Below are 24,517 nucleotides of genomic sequence, written 5' to 3'. Positions count from 1 at the left end.
AAGTTATTTGAACCGATATGACCCTTTACAAAAGAAAATGTAACGTATTATTCTATTACAAGATAATTCTCAAAATCTATTTATCCAACTTTTCTAATATATCTAAATTAGTTTTCGTTATTCTTATGACAAGGAAGATGAAATATTTTATCAAGATAATTGTAGGGATTTCACATTTTGTACACTTTTTAACTATCAGAAATTTCTTTTTATTTGTGTTTTGAGCTTATATTGTAGTTCATTTTGAGAATGTTTATACAAAAATTTGAGATGAAAAATCTATTGGTCCTTATATCCCAATGTTAAGGAACCTGATTTCAAGACTTATAGAAATATTAATGATTAAGAAGACTTCAAAAACATTAAAATTAAATAATATCAATGACATTGTTGTCTTAACCATCAAATGAAACATAATATAGCACACTTTTTTCGCACTAGCTTCATTTAATGACAAGAGAGTCACATAATTGATATTATTAAATTCTAAAGTATTGCAATCTTAACCATAAGTATTTTTGTAATAAACATAAAATCAAATTCCTTGACATAACAATATAGGGAATTAATAAGTTGTTCATCTAATATTTTTTTTCTACAAATATAAACCCTTTTCAGAATGAACTCATGGATATAATATCAGTTTAGAGCACAAATGAAAAATTAAAAAATAAACTCACTAACAAATACTATATAATATAAAGAAATGACATGGAATAGAAAAAATGAGGTGAAAAACCTATTGGTCCCCTATATCGTAATGCCAAGGAACCTGATTTTAAGATTATTACAAAAGTCTTTATTGTTAAGAAAACTTAAAAACTTTAGAATTAAATAATATCAATGACATTTAGTCAAATAAAGCTTAATAGCAAAAATTTTTTGCACTACCTTCATTTGATGGTGAGATAGTCACATAATTAATATTATTAAATTCTAAAGCTTTTGAGGTCTTACCCATAAGCATTTTTGTAATAAACTTAAAATCACATTCCTTGACATATAGGGGGATTAATAGGTTGTTTATCTCATTTTTTTACTACAAATATAAATCCTTTTCAAAATGAACTTATGGATATAATATTATTTCAGAATACAAATAAAAAATTATGTATAAAAAAAAAGTCACTAACAAATACTATATAATATCAAGAAATGACATAGAATAGAAAAAAAATTAGGTGAAAAACCTATTGGTCCCCTATATGCCAAGGAATCTGGTCTGAAGACTATTATAAAAATCTTTATTGTTAAGAAGGCTTATAAAATTTAGAATTAAATAATATCAATGAGATGGTTGTCTTAGCCTTCAAATACAGTTTCATAGTACACTTTTTAGTACTAACTTCATTTGATGGTGAAACTATAACATAATTGATATTATGTATAGGATGAAGACCTATACCAAAGTCATCCCCTGGAAACTTTTATTCAAATATTCCATAAAAAAAATTAATCACCCACAAATGATTTTGATGTAGGTCTTCATCCTTATCAACTAAGAAGGAAACTAATTAATGGTTAAAACATTTAAAGGATTTGGTTATGCAACCACATTACCTACTAAATGATTTTCCTATATTAGTTTCAAAAAGGTATCACTAGATACTTATAATATCCACTATTACCTTTTTGAAGTCAATCCCAAAAAAAATCATTTAGTACATGATGAGATTGCATAATTAAATCTTCCAAATGTTTCAACCATTAATTAATTCCATTCCTAAAAGATAAGGATGTAAACCTACACCGAAGTCATCCCATATGGAAACTTTTATTCAAGTATTCCATAAAAAAATTAATCACCCACAAATGATTTTGGTGAAAGTCTTCATCCTTATCAACTAAGAATGAAACTAATTCATGGTTGAAACATTTAGAGGATTTGATTATGCAACAACATCACCTACTAAATGATTTTCCTAGATTGGCTTCAATAAAAAAAAAATCATTTAGTATATGGTGAGATTGCATAATTAAATCTTCAAAAATTTCCAACCATTAATTAGTTCCATTCCTAATAGATAAGGATAAAAACCTACACCAAAGTCATTCTATATGAAAACTTTTATTTAAGTATTACATAAAAAAATTAATGACCCACAAATGATTTTGGTGTATGTCTTCATCCTTATCAACTAAGAATGAAACTAATTCATGGTTGAAACATTTAGAGGATTTGATTATGCAACAACATCACCTACTAAATGATTTTTCTAGATTGGCTTCAATAAAAAAAAATCATTTAGTATACGATGAGATTGCATAATTAAATCTTCAAAAATTTTCAACCATTAATTAGTTTCATTCCTAATAGATAAGGATAAAAACCTACACCAAAGTCATTCTATATGAAAACTTTTATTTAAGTATTACATAAAAAAATTAATGACCCGCAAATGATTTTGGTGTAGGTCTTCATCCTTATCAACTAAGAATGAAACTAATTCATGGTTGAAACATTTAGAGGATTTGATTATGCAACAACATCACCTACTAAATGATTTTCCTAGATTGGCTTCAATAAAAAAAAAAATCATTTAGTATATGATGAGATTGCATAATTAAATCTTCAAAATTTTTCAACCATTAATTAGTTCCATTCCTAATAAATAAGGATAAAAACCTACACCAAAGTCATTCTATATGAAAACTTTTATTTAAGTATTACATAAAAAAATTAATCACCCACAAATGATTTTGGTGTAAGTCTTCATCCTTATCAACTAAGAATGAAACTAATTCATAGTTGAAACATTTAGAGGATTTGATTATGCAACAACATCACCTACTAAATGATTTTCCTAGATTGGCTTCAATAAAATATAATCACTAAGGTGTTTTGTTTATAACCTTCTTTATGTACTAATGCTTCTAATATGCTTTCAACTTATTACTACAAACTTCTACAAGATATAACAAAAAAGAACTTGAACTAACAACCATAAGACCATCTCATAAAAATCTTATCATAAATTGAAATTCAAAAACATTTTCTTTCCTATGATCATTAACTTGTCATAAATTTGCATAATTAAACAGAATATTTCATTATATAGAGAAATAATGTATTACAAAAGTTTCATAAAAACAATAAGTTAATAATCACTATATCCATTAATTTGTTGAAGACAAAATGTATTACAAAAGTATTAAAAGCCACATTGATTTTCATAAAAACAATAAGTTAATAAACTCAAAGAGAAATTTGAAAATATGAATTAAAATAATCAACACAGCAGTAAAGATGAAATGTAAATAATAAAAAAAAGGAGAAGAAAACAGTAAATATTATAATTCAAAAGAGATATTTCATGTTAAAAACTATTGATTTATCAAATTCTACTCTCATTGATTCTTTGAAATAACAAATGAGTCTTTTTATTAGTGAATTTGTTAAAATAAATAAATAAATCTTTAATTAAGAAGTGTTATAAGAGAATTTTTTACTTGTAATTGTTTTTTTTTTTGGTTAAAAAGAAAGAAACAAATTTAGATGTGTTTAGATTTGTCTCTGAAATAATATTAGTAACACCACTCTGAATCGTACAAATACAAAATAACATTTAATAAATTTACTTAATTAAGAAAATAGTAAATAAAATAATTATAAAACTAATATACATATATTTTTTCAAAACAAACTGTGTAGCAACTCCAACCCCTATGATTTAGTGTATAAATAATTTGAATGAAAAATAAAATTGAAATCCACAAGGGTTTTTTAAAACATTATATATAAAATGTTAACACATGTTGCCATAGATTTCTTTAGAAGACCATGTTAACACTTGCTAACACAATTATATTATAATCGTTCCTGCAAAACAAGAACAACATACCTTTTCTCTTATGCGAACTCATTCTATATGTTCATTCTGTAGCAACAGAAGTAAAACAAGTAACCAAAGAAACTCTTGAAATTTTATATATTTAAAGATATCAAACACATTTATATTTTGTCACTCCTCTCTATAAGATATAAAGAAGAATTAGCACATATATAGAAAAAGAAGTCGAGAAAAAAGAATACTTTTCAAAATTTCTTTGAACCGATATGACCCTTTACACAAGAAACTGCAACAAATTCATGTTTTAACAATATAAAATATAAGGGTAAATGAATATGGTTACAGATGCCATGCATTAGACAAAATGTTTTCTCCAATTTTCTCGCCAACAAAAAATTGTAGGGATTTCATCAAGATATTTTATCAAGATAATTGTAGGGATTTCACATTTCTTACACTTTTTAACTGTCAGATATATATATTTTTTATTTGTGTTTTGAGCTTATATTGTATTCATGAGTTCACTTTGAGAATGTTTATAGAAAAAATTGAGGTGAAAAACCTATTAGTCCTTATATTATAATGTCAAGGAACCTAGTTTCAAGACTTACATAAGTATTAATGATTAAGAAGGCTTTAAAAACATTAAAATTAAATAATATCAATAACATTGTTGTCTTAACCATCAAATGAAGCATAATATAGCACACTTTTTCCACACTAGCTTCATTTAATGATAAGATAGTCACATAATTGATATTATTAAATTCTAAAACTATTGCAATCTTAACCATAAGTATTTTTGTAATAAACATAAAATCACATTCTTTGGCATAACAATATAAGGAATTAGTAGGTTGTTCATCTATTTTTTTTCTACAAATATAAACCCTTTTTAGAATGAACTCATGGATACAATTTCAGTTTAGAGCACAAATAAAAAATTAAAAAATAAACTCACTAACAAATACTATAGAATATAAAGAAATGACCTGGAATAGAAAAAATGAGGTGAAAAATCTATTGGTCCCCTATATTGTAATGCCAAGGAACCTGGTTTCAAGACTATTACAAAAATCTTTATTGTTAAGAAAGCTTAAAAACTTTAGAATTAAATAATATCAATGACATTTAGTCAAATAAAGCTTAATAGCAAACATTTTTTGCACTAGCTTCATTTGATGGTGAGATAGTCACGTAATTAATATTATTAAATTCTAAAGCTTTTGAGGTCTTACCCATAAACATTTTCGTAATAAACTTAATATCACATTACTTGACATAACAATATAGGGGATTAATAGGTTGTTTAGAATAAAATAATATCAATTACGTGGCCTACTTATCACTAAATGAAGTTTATGTGAAAAAAAGTGTGTTGTTAAGCTTCATTTGATGGTTAAGATAGTCATGTCATTGAAATTATTTAATTTTAACTTTTTTAAAGCATTCTTATCCATCAGTATTTCTGTAATAATCTTAAAACCAGGTTCCTTGGCAATGGGGACCAATAGGTTTTTTAGTCTAAGTTTTCTCTATAAACATAACACCATTTTCAAGATGAACTCATTATTATTACTATTATTATAATTATTATTATTTTATTTACTATTATTATTAATATTTTGTTATTATTATTATTATTATTATTTTTAGTAGTATTATTATTATAATGATTATTTTTATTATTATTATTATTTATGTATTATTATTATTTGTTATTACTATTATTATTTTTATTATTATTATTATTATTATTATTATTTTATTTTACAATTATTACTATTATTAATATTTTATTTCATTATTATTATTATTATTACTTATTATTATTATTTCTATTATTATTATTATTTTACTATTATTTTATTGTTATTATTATTATATTTATGATTTTATTATTATTACTGTTTTATTATTATTGCTTAATTTTGTTATTATTATTATTATTACTTTGCTATTATTGTTTTAACTTATTAGTATTATTGTTTTATTATTATTGTTTCATTTTATTTATTTTATTATTGTTTTCATTAATATTATTATTAATGTTGTTTTTTTTATTTATTTTTATTATTATTGTTGTTGTTATTATTAGTTTTATTATTATCATTTATTGTTTTATTGTCCATGTGATATTTTGGGGCAATAGTTATATATTCTTCCTGTTTTTGTATATTGTTTGGTTGTTCAACATTGTGTTGGACTATGATCCAGTCATGTGATTATGACTGGATAAGCATATTTCATGTTATGGATTGTATGTATAGTGTTTGGGGTTCTTTGGAAGTTGCTGCAAAGTGCCAAAAACCAGTAGTAGTGACGCTACTGGTGTGGCGCCTAGTGGCTTGGGGTGTGCTGCCTAGCGACTTGGGGTGCGCTGCCAGGTGATAAAGGAAAACCAGAGAAGCTTAAAACGCATGGTGCCTGGTGGAAAAATGTGATCCCGCCAATCGAAAAAGATCTAGTAGAGGCTCTGGAAAGCATGTGGCGCTTGGCGGTGAGGAGTGTCCTACTAGGTGATAACTACAAGCATGGCCATCAGAGGCGCGTTTGCGTCTGGCGGTACGTGTCCCCCGCCAGGCGGTCTAGAAGTGGGCAGCACCTGGCGGTATGTGTCCCCCGCCAGGTGATTTTGCTGCTGCAACTTTGGGTTGCTGGCTCTGCAGGCGTGATCTACAAGGCTTTTAGTGATGCTTCAAAAGTGGGTTTGCTGGTGTTCCTTGAGTTGAGCTCAGAACGTATCCCTTGAGTTGAGCTCGGGATAGGGGTTAACACGTGGCATTCCTCAAGTTGAGCTAGAAATAGCATCTCTTGAGTTGTGGCTCGTGATGGCGGATGAACACGAGGAACCCTTGAGTTGTGGCTCGGGTTGGCGAGTTTTGCTAGTGTGAGTGTGCTGGTTGTGGCCAGTACGGATGGGTCCAGATAGATTTCCCTCCTCAATAGTTGACTGACGAGTTTGGTAGTCTTGGGACGTTGCGAACTATGTTCGTATTGGGAACTCCACCTGGCGTTACTGTGTGTGATCCGTAGCAATGGTTTCTCGCACGTGTTCTATCGGTTATGGCCGATAGGTATGACAGCAAGTCACCTTGAAGTAATCACCAGAAGATGTAGAACACGAATATATATATCACAGTCACATCATAGGGATTTCTTACTTTAACTCCATATCACATGGCCACAACCATGTTATACATGTTCTACATCTCCTAGTGAATACCTCAAGATGACTTGCTGTCATACCTATCGGCCACAACCGATATAGCACGTGCGGGAAACCATTGCTATGGATCATACACTGTAACGCCAGGTGGAGTTCCCAAATACAAACATAGTTCGTAATATTTTAAGACTACCAAACTCGTCAGCTAACTACTGAGATTAATTATTTACAAATATTTAAAAAGTAATATAATAAAATATAGATTATGTTTTTTAATTATATTAGAATCTTTCTATTTTATGATTTATAAAAAGCATCCAAAACGTTCAAAAGAATTAAATTCAATTTAAAACTTATGTATATAATTTGAATTAAATCAATTGATTATATAAAAAATAAACTTTCTCTACGAACTGTGAAATATTATAATATATGAAAAATTATAAGAAACTAAAACATTGATTTTAATGATTTAGAAAGAATGAAAATAAAATAATATTTGATGAATTTTAAAATCTTACTAAAACATAAAATACATAAAAAAAAATAAAACAAAAACATGTCACATAATATGGTATCGTTTGCTAAAGGTACGTGGCAGTGCATCTGAGACCCTCTTTATTGGTTGTAGGAACGGTACATTCATTTTTTTCTTGAAAAGCCAAAACGAAGAGAAAAAAGAGTAAATTTTAATAAGAGAAAGTATGTGGTAGTGCATGTGAGGCCCTCCCTAGTGGCAGTAGAAACGTTGCATTCATTTGGGTTTCATTGGACCATTACTCTGAATTTCGAGAGTAATTTGGTATTAATTAGTCTAATTATTGTTTGTAATTGTTTTTAGATATTATGTGAAGAAAATTTTGGAGCTTGGACATTTATCTTAAGGTTAAAAGAGAGTTGCCAGGTGATTTCCACGTCATTGTCACGTCTGTGCCGTGTCAGTCAGCCTGTCCATATCATTGGCCCAACAATTTCAGTCCATAGTGACATTTTTGTAATTCTGAGTAGTAGAATGGCAGTTTTGTAAATTTACAGTCCTGAGTGACATTTGAAAAATCATCATTATAGAATTTTATAAATCAATAATTTTTTTTAAATATAAAATATATTTTTATATTAAATAATCAATGAATTATAATTTTTACTATTTTCTTCTCTAAAAAATATTTATTTATATTTCATCTTTATTGTTATATTCATTATTTTAATTAATATTTAAAATATTTTTAATTTTCTCTTTTACTATATGAATTCATTGTTTTTTATGAAAATCAATGTGGCTTTAATATTTTTGTAACACATTATGTCATTAACAAATTGTCTAATATAGAAGTTAAAAATACGATATATAAAAAGAACTAATATAAAAAAATATTTAATTCAGAAAATAATTTTAATAATGTTGTTGTTTATTAAAAAAATGTTATATATAATAAGACATACAACATAAAAGTTAAGTAAATTTATTCTTTAACTAAAAATACTCTTAATACAAAAGAAAATTATAAAATTGGCCTTTCATTTTATTTTCTTTTATAATAAATTATGAGATTAAATTTTATTTATTTTCAATTTGTTAGATTAATTTTTTTTAAGGAAGTATCATTTTTCATATATTTCAGCCCCATTCTCTTGTTTAAATACAATAATGAAAGGAGGTGATAAATAATAAAAAAAAAAACAGAAACAAAAGAACATTCCTTACAATTATGATTTCAAATTTTTAGAAATTCATACTTAAAATTTAATTTCAATATTTTCTAAAATATTGGAAATCACAATTTTTATTACTGTATTTGTACTTATTATAAATAAGAAAACTTACGCTATCAGCCTCATATCTTTTTACTATAATGTTTTATATAGGTGCACAGTCAAACAAATTATAATATTTAACAAGATTAAAAGAAATTCTATATTTTTTAATTATACTAGAATCTGCCTATCGCATGATTTTTCAAAAATAAAATCCAAAACATTATAAAAAGTTAAATTCAATTTAACATCACCTATATATATATATATATATAATTTAAATCAAATTAATTGATTACACAAGAAAATAAAATAAAAGATAATTATAATATAAAACATACATTTCTTTTATATGTTACTGGATTTATATAATAGTAAAATAATGATCTAGAAAAGAATGAAAATAAAATAATATAAAATATAAAAGAAACTTTTAATTTTGAAATCCAACAATAACAGAAAATATATAAAAAATAATAAATAAAATAAAACAGTCACGTGAGATCCATCTGTTAAAGTCTCTGATACACTGCAACGGCACATTACTTTTCCTTGGAAACTTAAATTCAGAGGTAAGAGAGAAGAAAAGATTTTTTCAAATGATATAAAAATGGGAATGCATATATATATATATATATATATATATATATATATATATATATATATGCATTACATATATATATATATATATATATATATATGCATATATGTATATTATAAAAATGGGAAAAGATTTTTATTTTTATTACATTTATATTTATTTTCATTACTGTATTTATATCTATTATAAATAAAAAAATTACACTTAGTCTAGTATATTTTACTAGATTGTGCATATATGTACACAATCAAACTAATTAAGTATTTACAGAGTAATATAATAACATATAGATTATGTTTTTTAATTATATTAAAATTTATTTTATGATTTATAAAGCGTAAAAAATGTTTGAAAGAATTAAATTCAATTTAACACTTATGTATATAATTTGAATTAAACCAATTGATTATATAAAAACATAAACTTTCTATACGAACTGTGAAATATTATAATATGAAAAACTATAAGAAACTAAAACATTGATCTTAATGATTTAGAAAGAATGAAAATAAAATAATATTTGATGAATTTTAAAATCTTACTGAAATATAAAATAGATGAAAAAAACAAAATCATGTCACATAATAAGGTATAGTTTATTAAAGTATGTAGCAGTGCATGTGAGACCCTCTCTATTGGTTATAATAACGGTGCATTCATTTATTTTTTGGAAAGTCGAAACGAAGAGAAAAAAAAATAAATTTTAATAAAAAGAAGTATGTAGTAGTGCATGTGAGGCCCTTCCTATTGGCTGTAGAAACGGTGCATCCATTTTTTTCTTGAAAAACCAAATTTATTTTTTTCTTGAAAAGCCAAAACGAAGAGAAGAATGTAGTAGTTTTTTCTTGATGATTAATGTTCTCTCTTCAATTAGGTTGTTGCAGAAAAAGATTTCAATAGTTTTTTTTAGTATTCGTGGATGCTTCGGTATGTATTTGTTATTTAATATAATATGTTGTCTGTTTTTACTGTAGAATGAGTTCACCTCATTTTTATTTATTCAATATAATACTTTTATTTATTAAATATAATATTTTATAATGTATTCAAGGAACTTTCTTTCTCGCTGTATGTGCTAATTCTTCTTTCATCCATTACTGCATGTTTTTTTTCTTTTTTCTAAACTTGATACATTTCATCAATTACTGCATGTTTCATTAATTTCTAAACTTTATTGGTAAGGGTTTTCTATTCCATTGGATTGCAGAAAAAGAAGTTCAATTATTATATCTGGTTTTGGGATATTTAATAACGTTAAATTTATTAAATGTTATTTTGTATTTTTATGATTTTAGAATGATGTTATTAAATATTATTTTGTAGATGAATAATATTTGGATATTTGAACAAATGATTTTAAATTTATTACAAAAATGCTTAAAGGTTAAGAAAACTGCAAAGTTTTACAATTAAATTATATATATATATATATATATATATATATATATATATATATATATATATATATATATATATATATATATATATATATATATATAATTATATGATTGTCTCACCACCAAATGAAGTTAGTGCAAAAAATTATTAAGCTTCATTTAATGGCTAAGACAACCATGTCATTGATATTATTTAATTTTAATTTTTTTAAGCCTTCTTAACAATAAAGTTTTTTTGTAACAACCTTAAAACTAGATTCCTTGGCATATAGGGGACCAATAAGTTTTTCACCTCATTTTTTTCTATTTTGTCATTTCTTTATATTCTATAGTGTGTTTGTATACACGAGTTCATTTTGGAAATGATTTATATTTATAGGAAAAAACTGAGATAAACAACTTATTAATCCCCTATATTGCTATGTCAAGGAATGTGATTTTAAGTTTATTACGAAAATGCTCATGGTTAAGGAGACTTCAAAAACTTTAGAACTTAATAATATAAAATTAAGTAATATTAATTATGTGATTATCTCACCATAAAATGAAGGTTGTGCAAAAAAGTGTGCTATTAAGCTTCATTTGATGGTTAAATGTCATTTATATTATCTAATTCTAAAGTTTTTAAGCCTTCTTAACAATAAAGATTTTTGTAATAGTCTTGAAACCAGGTTCCTTGGCATTACGATATAGGGATCGATAGGTTGTTTATCTCATTTTTGCTATTTCATGTCATTTCTTTATATTCTATAGTATTTGTTAGTGAGTTTATTTTTAATTTTTATTTGTGTTTTGAACTAATATTGTATCCATGAGTTCATTCTGAAAAGGGTTTATATTTGTAGAAAAAATAAAAAAAATTAAACAACCTACTAATCCCCTATATTGTTTTGTCAAGGAATGTGATTTTAAGTTTATTATGAAAATGCTTATTGTTAAGAAGATTCCAAAAGCTTTAGAATTTAATCATTTAGAAATAAATAATATCAATTATGTGAACGTCTTCTCATTAAATGAAGTTGGAGCGAAAAAAGTGTGTTGTTAAGCTTCATTTGATGGTTAAGATAGTCATGTCATTGATATTATTTAATTTTAATTTTTTAAAGCCTTCTTAACAATCAGTATTTCCATAATAGTCTTGAAACCAGGTTCCTTGACATTATGATATAGGCGACTAATAGGTTTTTCACCTAAGTTTTCTCTATAAACATAACTCATTTTTCAAAATGAACTCATTGTTACAATATCAATTCAAAACACAAATAAAAAAAAACAAAAAATTGAGAATATACTTCTGAGCCTCATCTTCCCTCTCATGAGAATAACGAAACCTAATTCAGGTGAATTAGAATAGTTGAATAAGTAGACTTTAAGAATTATTTTGTAATACAATAAAACATTCATCATTTTAATTATTTAACTTTCAAAATCTTACCCTTGTTTCCAATAACTCATATTTGATTGTCACAATATTATAACCACTTTTCTCTTTAATATTAGAAAATAACAAATATTGATGATTACAATAGTAAAAACATTAAATGATATAGAATAACAATATATATATATATATATATATATATATATATATATATATATATATTAAAACATCGAACAAGAGGATATGAGCTATGTATATTTATATAGTGAACAATAACATAATTTTTGGACTTGTGTCTTTAAACTCGAGTATAATGTGTAGAAAAACTTTTATGTTTCATTTAGTTTCTAAAAATATAACAATAGAGGAATAAACCATACAAAAAATAATAAAGTACTTAATAACACACATGATCATATGAGAATATTTGTTCACATATCTTATCCAAATGTTACTCTTCTCAAGAACAATGTTTAGTAACATCACTCTTAAATTATATAAATATTTATTTATATCACTCTTAAACTATAAAAATACAGCGTGATATTAAATAGATTTGTGAGTAAACCCTACCTATGTTAGACAAATAATGAGTAAGAAAATGATAAAACTAGGAATATATTTTTCTTATGAAAACTATGGATGGAATTAATAATGCTTAAAATGACTAATTTAGGACTAAACTATTTATTTAGACTATGCTTTTCTTCCGAAAATGAAAAGTGAATTTAATGAAGCATACACCAAGATGCTAAAGTTGAAGGGAGTAAATAGTTCTCGTCATCAAATTGTCTTCTTATCTTTGTAAGAAGAGCATGTATCTAATCCATTCTTTTAAGGAAAATGATAAACTGACTCCATATTCTGACCCCTTTTTTGACTCCATGAGATGGCATGTATAGGTGGCTTTTATTTTTTTAATTAAAATTAATTTTATAAAACCATTTTAGATGTAGACGTGGCATTTACTCAAGGATTTGAACCGTTTCTCTTTTCTCTCGCGCACTCACTCGAAGTTTCTCTTCTCACCCCCTTCTCTCTGCACAGTCGTAGTTTGTCTTCTAACTGGCAAGGAGTGGTTCGTCTCACGAAGGGTTTTCTACTCGAAAATTTGAACAATTTCTCTTTTCTCCCGCGCACTCACTCGTAGTTTCTCTTCTCACCCCCTTCTCTCCACGCACTCGTAGTTTCTCTTCTCACTAGCAATGACAATGGTTTTTGGAGTGGTTCATCTGGCGAAGGAAGATAGCAAAAGACGTTGAGCACAGAAGATAGCACAGTGTGGCGGAATCTCTCTCGCGACTAAACCTTGAAAGGCTTAGGGTTTGCGGACATGCCTGCCTAGAAATGAGATTTCAAATAACAAGGAACCCATCAACGTCTTTCTTCGTAAAGAGTGTAAAGACATTCATTAAGTTGTAGATCATACTTTTCAATGAATTTTGCCCACCCAATCTCAAAATCTTCAGCATTATCTGACTCATATACCAATTGTTTTACACCATGCTTGATTTCCTTGTATTTGGTATGTCCCACCAATTTTTCTGGTAGTTTTTTCATGATGTGCCAAAGGCACCAACACTGTCGTGTGTTGGGGAAGACAATTTCAATGGCATTTTGCATGGCCTTGCATTGATCAGTGACGATTCCTTGAGGGGCTTTATTTCCCATGCATCGCAACCAACTTCGAAATAGCCACACAAATGTACAAGTGTCTTCAGCACATAGAAGCCCACACCCTAATAAGATTGATTGACCATGATGATTAACACCGACAAATGGTGCAAAAGACATATCGTACTTATTATTTAAGCATGTGGTGTCGAAGGACACAATGTCACCAAAATCTGCATATGCAGCCCGACTCCTTCCATCTGCCCAAAATATATTGGTTATGCGATTATCTGCATCAACATCAATTTCAAAAAAAAGGTCTTTGTTCAACTCCCTCATACTGGAAAAGTGGTTTAATAAAGCTTGTCCGTCACCTTCCTTCCCTAAAGCGCGTCGTTGCTGACCAATATAGTTTCTTGCGTCTCTTTCGACAAAATGTAAGTTCTCAAACCCCCTGCATCAGCACATCCGCTTCGTCATTTATGTCAAGGGTTCTTTTGGCTTGCATATTCAACTTCCTATTCCCACGAATTAGTCTGGACTTGGAAGGACTTACGTCATGATTGTGTTCATGGACCACACTGCTAATCATCCATTTATCTTCTTTTCTAACCACAATAATGCGCGCATGACATTGTTTTCTTTGTGTCGGTAGTGTCTTCATTTCAGGTGGTATGGAGGACACACACTTTCCCTCTCGCGAACACACTAATTTGAAGTAACATAAATGATTGTCATCGTCTTTTCTCAAAGTTTTGATTCTTGTCCCGAAACCACTTCTAATAGCATATTCTTTGTAAAATTTCTTGACGTCATTAACACTATCAAAATACATTCCAACACACGGAGAAACGACATCCTCAGAGTGCTTTTCGTTGTCTTCCTTATGAATGCCTTCCTTATGAATGCCTTCCTCGTGGAAGATAGTTCCACTATCCGTATCTTCTTCTAATAAATTGATGTCCTCCAAAACTATTGCGTTGTTTTCTTGTAAGTAATCCATCTACAAGTAATCCATACAACTCCCTTAGGTTCGAAAAAAATTAACACATACTCATCTAATTTCTAATGCAGCAACATACAGAGTAGGACAAAGTTACGTTTTATGGTCATTTTAGTAAGTTTCCTTTGAAAACCATACCACATGACCTTACTATAGAAAGTATTAAATGCATTCATTTTTTAACAACGAAAAAATATATATTGAGTTTTAGATTTTCTAGTTATGTATTCACCTTCAAACAACGTCTACCACAACAGTACTTACCTCGATTCGTCGAACAGGTTTATATGAAACTTCTTTGTGCAGGTGCGAAATGTTAGGTTCAACATTTATTGCGTTTTGCTATGGTTGGTTTCTCTTGCATTCAAACCAAATTTCTTTTGAAGAAGGAGGTTGGACGAAGTAAAAGCCATTTAATGATCTCTCTGTGTGATGGGTGAGAAGTAATGTAACAGGGCACACTCTTTCAAAGAAAGCAAAATGAGAAAGCTTTAAATTTGTCGTGTTGAAAAAGCAATTGAAGGGCATATTGGTCATTTGGGGTTATGTTTTAAAGTCTATAAAAGTTTGCTGATGTTACCAATCCTTCTACTTGAACTACACATATGTAGGTGCATTCTTCAATTATCGCATACCACCTTGGTCATTATCTACGTTAAAATATCATTGCCTCACCATGTTTTTTTGTCTTTCGTTTTAGGTATTAAGTGCAAAAGTGGAAACCACTGTTGGTTGACAAAATGGATCATTGGGAGGCTCTTGTTGTTGATGATTCTATTTTGGAAGAATTTTTGGAACGGTGCAACGCCAACACCACTTTCATCCCTGGCCCTGCTGGACATGCCTAGGTTGTTTTGCTTAACAGAGAGTTAAATGAAACAAATAATACACAAGAGTTTTTGAACAACATGGTTGTTGCCAGTCATGCACAAGATTTCTATACCAATGGATGGACATGGGCAAAAAAGTTCATCAAATACCACAATTAGCATTTTTTTCCTTACTGTAAAACCACTGCTATTGAAGTTTTTATGATAGAATTTTAATTAATTATTGGTGTTGACTCTGTATTATTGTTGAAAGAAGTAATTAAACTATGAAATTATGTCTCTTTATTGTTTTTTGTCTTCATCTACAATTACTTATAAAACTTTATGAATTTTGATTGAATAGGTTGCTATATTAAGACCTTTTAGGTACCTCAACATCACACTTAGGAACATTGTTAAGACAAATAACTAATCTTAAAACAAATATATGTTTTCTTTATTTCATAGCATGTCTTCAAGTCACACAATATAATAATTTATGACATTAATAGGTTTTCAAGTATGACATAAGTCATCCCCAACTAAAGAAGAAGTTAAAACTTCTATGCTTGTGGTGCGACTTAACTATGTTGTAAAAAAAAACGTGGAAGCCAATGCCCATGACAGTATAAATTCCAATCCGAACGCAAATGACAACACAAATATGGAACCCAATTTGCAACCCAACGTGCAGCCTACTAACATTGCTAATGTGGAGGATATACTACAGAGGATGGTTCCTTCATCCACCAATATTCCATGTTTTGAGCTTGGAGAGAACTCCAAAGTTCAATCTTCTGTTATGGATAATATATCACTAACGTAATTCATGACTGTTTAATGTCTTCAATTTTTATCCTATTTATTTTTAACTTGTGTTTTTGTTGTTAATTTTAATTTTCATGACATTATGTGTTTGGAAGGATCTACTAGATGTATGATATTAAACTTATTTTATGCACTTTGGTATCCATGTAATTCACTGTCAGTTCAACAACAAACGTTGGTGATCTTAGTCCACACCTCTTACAGTGCATTGATTTCAACTCAAGAAATATTATATGATTATCTATGTACTATTAATTGTTGACCACCGATAAAGATTTTGCACACCCTCAAAATTTTTAATGTATGAAAAATGTTTTAGTATGAACCCCACTTACAGTCAATCACATAAATTGAATAAAATATAATGTAGGATATTGCCCATGATAAAGCTGTGGGAAAATTGTGGTACAAGTGGAACATAACATACATGCCAACACTCACAATAATAAATGTTTATCAATTAAGTATTAAGTGTTGGCCTACACTAAACATTTTGCATACCTTCCAAATTCGTGGTCTCTACTAACATATATTCTACGAATAAAAACCTTACCAAACTAGGTGTGTGATAATTGATAAAAAAGGAAAAACATCATAACTCTGATAATTTTAAATAGTGACCATTTTGTTCACACTCATAATCTAAGGTATTTGGGTAAATGTGTCAATAAGTAGTCCATACTTAATGAAATATAACACCTTAATTGCGTATATGAAACATATTGAACATCAACAAACTTCTTGTGGGATAATTCATCTACAATTCCGACATGATATTCTTCTTATCTGTATTCAAATTATATGATGACTCAAGAACTATTAAGTAGTGACCTGGTCCAAAAAATTTGCCCCATGTAGAAAAAATCTAGTATGAGATTAGAGTAAACTTTTCTGAAGAACATCAATTTTGGTATGGGCTATTTGGTTAGCAAGTTCTACATCACATATTATATATTAAATAGGTGTGTTATAATTGGTAAAACATGAAAGATATGATAACTCTCAGATTTTTAAATGTAGATCAATCATATATTAAGTGTTGACCTGTGAACAACATCTTGCACATAATTACTTATTTGTGATTTGTGTGGTAACCAATATTACTAAATTTTTGACCACATACATATTAACTGTTCACCTGCTATAAACTTTATTTGCACTCAATGGAAATTAGGATGAACAACATTCAACTATAACTTCACATAAACCACTTAGAATTTCATAAATCAATCAGTAAGCCAAACAAAAAAATTGTCATAAATCACTTCCACAAAGTCTAAACATAAAAAATACCAAAGTTAGCAATATAAATCCTAACTACAACAAACATAAATTTTCTAAATCAACTACTTATGGCGTTTTCTCCTACTATATGTTGCAAAAAGAGTTCTTATTGCAAAACTCTTGACACGCATCCGAGGACCATCCCTTTGTCGCACATACATGTTGCTCTGTTTGGATTCTTGTGCTTCCTGATTTGGAAAATGTACTTCTTTGACATGACCCCTCTCACTAGAATCGCCAAATTCAATAAAGCCCTTGAGGTGGTTGGAATTAGGTGTATGCAAATCACCAACACTTGATTCACCCAACTCAAAAAACTTTAGTTTGCCCTCGTGCTGCTAGCATTGTTTCTTCCTCTCAATCATCATTGCATTCAAGTCTAAATGTTCTTTTGGCAATTCCCCTAGCACACTTTCTTGATGTTCAAGAGCTTTAATTAAGTCAACTATTTTACTACCCTTATTTCGACGTCCATATACCTCAAAACCTTCTTTAACGAAGGAATTGGTCAGCTCTTCTGCAAAGGTAGCAGCATCTGCAACAATTCACAACAACCATCAATAGGTATAGATGACACATTTCAAAAAAAAAATTGTACAAAAAAACCCCCAACTTACAATGTTATTTGTCAAACTCCTTTTAATTACATTGTCCCCTGCTTTCATTTCCATCCAATGCAAGATTCTGGGAAACTTGGTCGTGCGCTGACAATCCTTTAAATTCAAAATCAAAAAATGGTCAAAAGACCATAACTGCCACAATTGTAATCAAAATCAGTCAAAACTCATAACCAAATATTTTAAAGTCATCAAATGAGTTTGAAATTAATTTAACATACACTACCTGTAACAAATAAACACATCCAGCTACATGGAAGTGTTTGGTACTTTATTTCTCCTTCAAGAATAATTTAGCTTCACAGATACTGCCAACCAAATACTCATACACCAATCGACCCCAATTAAATTTCCCAATACTACCAAGGTCATAAAAAATGTTAAACAAAATAGAAAAAACGGTTCCACTACAATTGGGTAACAAAAACTTAGAAATTGCTAACAAAACATAAAGCTTACCAAAATCCTCTAAACAAAGCTCTTTAATATGTTTTAAAATGTAGTCATATACCATTTCTATATGAACAAGTTTGACAGCTCCAAATAAATTCTTTGAATCACTATTTAACCTTTCCTGGTTTAAATCAATGTTCTCACCAACCACCCTCAAACCTAGACCAAGACATACATCTAAATAGGTAAATCCAACAACTTCTGTACTCATGTGAAACCCCTCAACCTTTCCACCCACCTACTAATTAACGGACTCAAAAGATTCCTAGATATTTTCACAGACTCTTTCAACTCAACCATCCATCCAAATGGTGTTCCTCAAATAAATGACTTTTGTTCCTTTGTTAACTTCTTATTCAAAGTACCAATCAATTTTGTATGGCATGAATGCCTAAAACAAATATGGAACAATAAAAAAAATACAGTTATGTCATTTTTATCATAACAAATTTTAAAATAAATTGAATTCCAAAATATATCATACCTTGCAGTCAACACTGAAATCACTTCCCTCACTGACTGCACTCATATTTATCACCTGAATACATAACCCAAGTAATCACAATGTCAGCACTCAGACTTACTTCAATGTAATTCTTCTCACTTTGAACAGGTCAATACAAACTAAGCAACATCCCTCTTCATTCCCTGCCACCACAAGGTCTCCTTAAGATCCTGATACATCTTAATCATGTTGGGATGCAGATTAAGACGACTCTTGTGTCCTTCCTCTAGAATTAACTTCTTCACCTCAACATCATCAGGCACGCACACTCTGCCCTAGAACCTCAATATGCCATTATCACCCAAAGCAAAGTCCCTAGCCTCATCTGACCCAGGCTCTTCTCTAACTGTGTTCAGACTGACATCCAACAACTGCCTTTCTCTGATTGAGTCCAAGAAGTCACTAGATATAGTCAGGGTACTAAATCTAATGGACTCAGACCCAAACTCCACCTGTAGCTTCATATATCGGAATTTCTCTAGTAGCTCCACTTCCTTAATCATGAGGTGTGCAGTATGCACCGTCTTCCTACTCAAGGCATCTGCTACCACATTTACCTTCCCCGGATGATACAAGAGTTCAAAATCGTAGTCCTTTAGAAATTTCATCCACCTTCTCTACCTCATGTTCAGCTCCTTCTGTTCAAACAAGTACTTAAGACTTTTGTGGTCATTGAACACCTGAAACTGTGCACCATAAAGGTAGTGCCTCTAGATTTTTAAGGCGAACACCATGGCCGCCAACTCTAGGTCACGAGTGGGATAGTTTCTCTCATGAACCTTAAGTTGCCTTGAGGCATAGGCCACTGCCTTCTTTTCTTGCATTAACACACAACCAAGCCCGAGATGGGACGCGTCACAGTAGACCTCAAAAGGCTTCCCCACATCAGGGATCACTAGTATCGGTGCGTTGGTCAATCTTCTCTTCAGCTCCTGGAAACTTTCCTCACACTTATTTGTTCAAGTGAAAGGTTGGTCCTTCCGTGTGAGTTGTGTCAGGGGCGCCATTATCTTGGAGAATCCCTCAATGAATCTCCTATAGTAGCCTGCTAAACCTACGAAGCGCCTGATCTCTGTTGCTGACTTGGAACTTTCCCACTTAACCACTGCCTTGACCTTTGCCGGATCCACTGCAATACAATGCGCAAATATCACATGGCTCAGAAATTGCACCTCGTCCATCCAGAATGCACACTTAGATAACTTGGCATACAACTGTTTCTCCCTCAGAACACCAAGCACTAACCTCAGGTGCTCTGCATGCTCCTCCTGAGTCTTAGAATAGATAAGGATGTCATCAATGAAGACTACGACAAACTTATTTAGGAACGGTATGAAAATCCGATTCATGTAGTCCATTAACACTGTCGGAGCATTGGTCACACCGAAGGGCATAACCACATACTTGTAATGCCCATACTGGGACCTAAAGGCTGTCTTCTGTACATCATCCGCCTTCACTAATATCTGATTGTATCCCGACCTCAGGTCGATCTTCGAGAACACGGATGACCCATGCAATTGATCCATCAAATCATCAATTCTCAGAAGGGGGTACTTGTTCTTGATGATCATCTTGTTCAGTTGCCTGTAGTCCACACACAGGTGTGAACTCCCATCCTTCTTCTTCACCAACAACACTAGTGCTCCCCAAGGCGAAGTACTAGGTCGGATGAACTGCTTCTCCATTAGTTCCTCAATCTATTTCTTGAGTTCCACTAACTCCGCCGGAGCCATACGGTATGGAGAACTCTACCTCTCTATGGGGAGGCAACCCTAACACCTCATCTGGGAATACATCCTCAAATTCATGCGCGCCCTCTTGTAGTTCCTTCACAACCCCTTGAGATGTTAACAACTCAAGCTTCTTTGAGTTAGGGAAAAACAACTTCTTCTCTCGGCAATCTATAAGAATGCGATTGGTAGAGAGCCAATCCATCCCCAAGATCACCTTCAACTCCTGTAGAGGTAGGTAGATCAAATTCACCTTGTACCTGCGTCCCTCTACCTCCAATAGGCACCTGGCACACAAGGACGACGTCCTGACCAAACCTGACGCTGAAGTAGATACCGTAAGCTCACGCTGTACCTCGCACACCAACAGACCCAAATGTTCCACACAAGCATTTGACACAAAGGAGTATGTCCCTTCAGTATCATACAACACACAACATCTCATCCCAGAAATCACACAATAACCCATAACAAGGTTACCTAAGCTTGCAGCCTCTGCTCCCGTCATAGCATAGACTCTGCCCGTTGCTTGAGGTCTGTTGCCTTTGTCCCTCTGTTGATGCTAGTGGGGAGTCTAAACTAGAGGGCGTGTCGTTGTCCGAGCAATGGTGGGGCAGTCCTTCCCGAAGTGGCCTTCCTTGCCACAGTTGTTGCATCAGCGGTAACCCTCCATACACGGGCAGGCGTTCCACAAGTGAGGGCCTCCATATATATAACACTGTACTCGTCCCTGCTGGAGAGGGAAATTGCTAGACCTTTGAGGCTGATGGTGAGGTCTGTCATATGGGTTGTTGTGTTTGGACCCAGATGGTCCACCAATCCTCTATGGTTGTTATGACTGCTATGGGCTCTGGCCTTATACCTCACGTTTCATCTTCTCCATCACTCTGGCCTTCTCCAGTAGAGCGGCAAAGTCCTTGATGGACAAAGGAGCCACCATCAAGCGGATATCACCGCGAAGACCATTCTCAAACTTGTGGCATCTTTATTCCTCGTCGAGCGGTAGAGTGCAGAAGCAGCTGAGGTGTTTGAACTTCACGCTGTTGGGGAAATACTTTGAGGGGAACTTCCCCCTAAAAGCCTCCCAAGTCACTAGCTCTCCCCTCTCCTCCATGATGGATTTCATGCTAATCCACCAATGCTCCGCCTCTCCTGTAAGCATGTACACAGCAAAAGCTAGTCTGTTCTCCGCAGGGCACATCTTTGCGTCAAAGATTCTCTCAAGGTCCTTCAGCCATTGATCTGCTGCATCAGGGCTGGCCTTCCCGTTGAAATTCAATGCGTGGTGCTTCAAAAAGTCCTCCAGGCTCCACTCCCTGATTGCAGGTCGTGGCTCATGACCAAAGGCGGGTGCAGCAGTCCTGTTCTCCTCCAGCTGGCGAAGGGCCTCCATATGCTGCCGGTGAGCATCCTCAGCGGCCACCCTTGCAGTCTCCATCTACTGCATCACCAACTACTGCTGCTCAAGCGATGCCGCCTGTTGTTGCATAGATGCCTCGTTTTGCTGCATCATGGTTGTGCTTTGCTGAGTCATGGCCGATACCATCCCCTCTATTGCCCTGGAGATATCAAGTACGTCTCCCAGAGAGAATTGTTGAGTCCTATGAGGAGGTGCCATAGTTCATTGGCACACAGAAAATCACTTGGTTAGGCTTGATAAGGCAAGAATTTAACTAAGAACACTAAGAAGACAGAAAGAAAGCTAAGCGGACATCAAAGTCCACAGACCTAAGGAATGACCGCTCTGATACCATAAATGTAATGTCCTATTTAAATAAATAAACTTACTTCAATTACACGTCACACAATATAATGATGAGAGTAGAGATGCGGAGTAGGAACTCACTCCTTAAAGATATCCAAGAGTTATGAAAAGGAAATCCTAGGGCACACCACAATGCCTGACCAAACAAAGTACGAGGTCTAAAATAACCAGAAACACAGTACAAATCAAATAATACATGGGCCATGGCCTTAGCAAAAGACATAAAAAGAGAAACCCAAGTCCAATCGACTAAGCAGCGAAACCATCACCTCCCTGTTGACCACGTGTTTTCCTCCCATCTGCTCACATCAACAAGTTGACGATCATCGCAAAAGAGAGAACCACACAGCAGAACACACAACAAAACAGAAGGGTAAGCTAGAGCCAAAAAGATATTTTTATCATGCAATCAGATACACCTTTACAATCCAATACACATTTTTCAACACTCAATTTCGTCCGGGTAAATGCATTTGTTTGGTTAAAAATAATAATAATAATAATATATAATATAATAATAATAATAGTAAATAATAAAATAAAATAAAAAAATATGTTTGGATTGATGGTAGGTTTTAACTTTAATTCTACCACGGGAAAAAAGAATAAAAAAAGAAAAAAGAAAGAAACCAAGAGAAGGAGAATATCTAATTTATTATCACACTCTTTATGGGCCCAAATGTTTTACATATTTTCACCCCCACTGTTTGCTATTTACACTCTTCGCATGACATGACAGGAGAGGACGTGTCATAATTTTTATTTTTTAGAAAAGGGTATAATATTTGGAGCCATTTTTTTAATAATAATTTGAATAAATATCTTGTATTTACACTTATGCGTCTCTTTCCGTTGTCAGTCGGGGAAGGTATTATTTTAATCAGAAGCAAATATTCTCGATAATAATGCTTTTAGAGAATTGTATGATTTTAATATTTAGAAGAAAATGTTCCTGGTAATAATTAGAATCAATTATATGAATTATATGTTAGGATTTGATCACAATCTTTATGCGACAGAAAATATGATTCTAGTAATTACAGACAATATTTCGTTAATAATTATAATCAATACGGTGGATATTATGCAATGATTTAATGACTATAATATGTTTCATCAAGACCAATTCCTTTCGCATATATGTTATTATAATTAAAGACTAGGATCTTATAACATCAATGATTGTTTGAATTGTTGTATGATTAAATGTGTTCGGGTTCTCATGTTAAATGATTTTAGGTTTGTCTTTTCCTTTATTTTTATCTTGATAAATAAAAAGATTTTTTTCGTAGGCTTTAATTCTCTCTAAACAAAAAATAATAAAATAATAAAAAAATTATATTACTTCTTTGATATAAGTATTGCATACCATGTCAAGTCTCGGACTTGCTTAGTAATCAAAACACTTCTTCGTAGGCTTTTTTTGTTCTTAAAAGGAAATTAATAACAATAAAAATATAAAATTATAAAATTATTTTTAATATCATGTCAAATCTCATATTTGCTTGGTAACTAAATCTTTTATCATGTAGAATCTCGGGTTCTCTTGATATTAATAAAATATACATACACATAAAAATCTATAAAATTAAAAAAAAATAATATCAAACAACAAATATTTGTACAAAGAACTACGTTATCCTTGATTTTTCCAAATGGAAATACGTAGGAGCGAGGTACAATCCTCGTCGGGCCAAAATTATAAAAAAAATAATTTTGTTTTAATCTTTAATATTTTTGTAAATGTTTTTATTTTGTTTGATTTTTTTGGGGAATAACAAATATTTTAAACATTAAATTCTATCTTGCACA

General features: G+C 31.0%; 1 pseudogene; it reads right to left on the bottom strand.

The window, feature by feature from the left end:
• Window positions 1-13,468: 13,468 nt before the first annotated feature.
• Window positions 13,469-14,047, bottom strand: LOC146886809 (protein FAR1-RELATED SEQUENCE 8 pseudogene; annotated as a pseudogene).
• Window positions 14,048-24,517: the final 10,470 nt, after the last annotated feature.

The sequence above is a fragment of the Vigna unguiculata genome, chromosome 4, assembly GCF_037176805.1.
Source record: "Vigna unguiculata cultivar grain cowpea cultivar isolate G323 ecotype 2 chromosome 4, ASM3717680v1, whole genome shotgun sequence".
Taxonomy (NCBI): domain Eukaryota; kingdom Viridiplantae; phylum Streptophyta; class Magnoliopsida; order Fabales; family Fabaceae; genus Vigna; species Vigna unguiculata.
The sequence above is the reverse complement of the archived record's forward strand: the minus strand, read 5'-3'. Positions and strand labels throughout refer to the sequence as shown.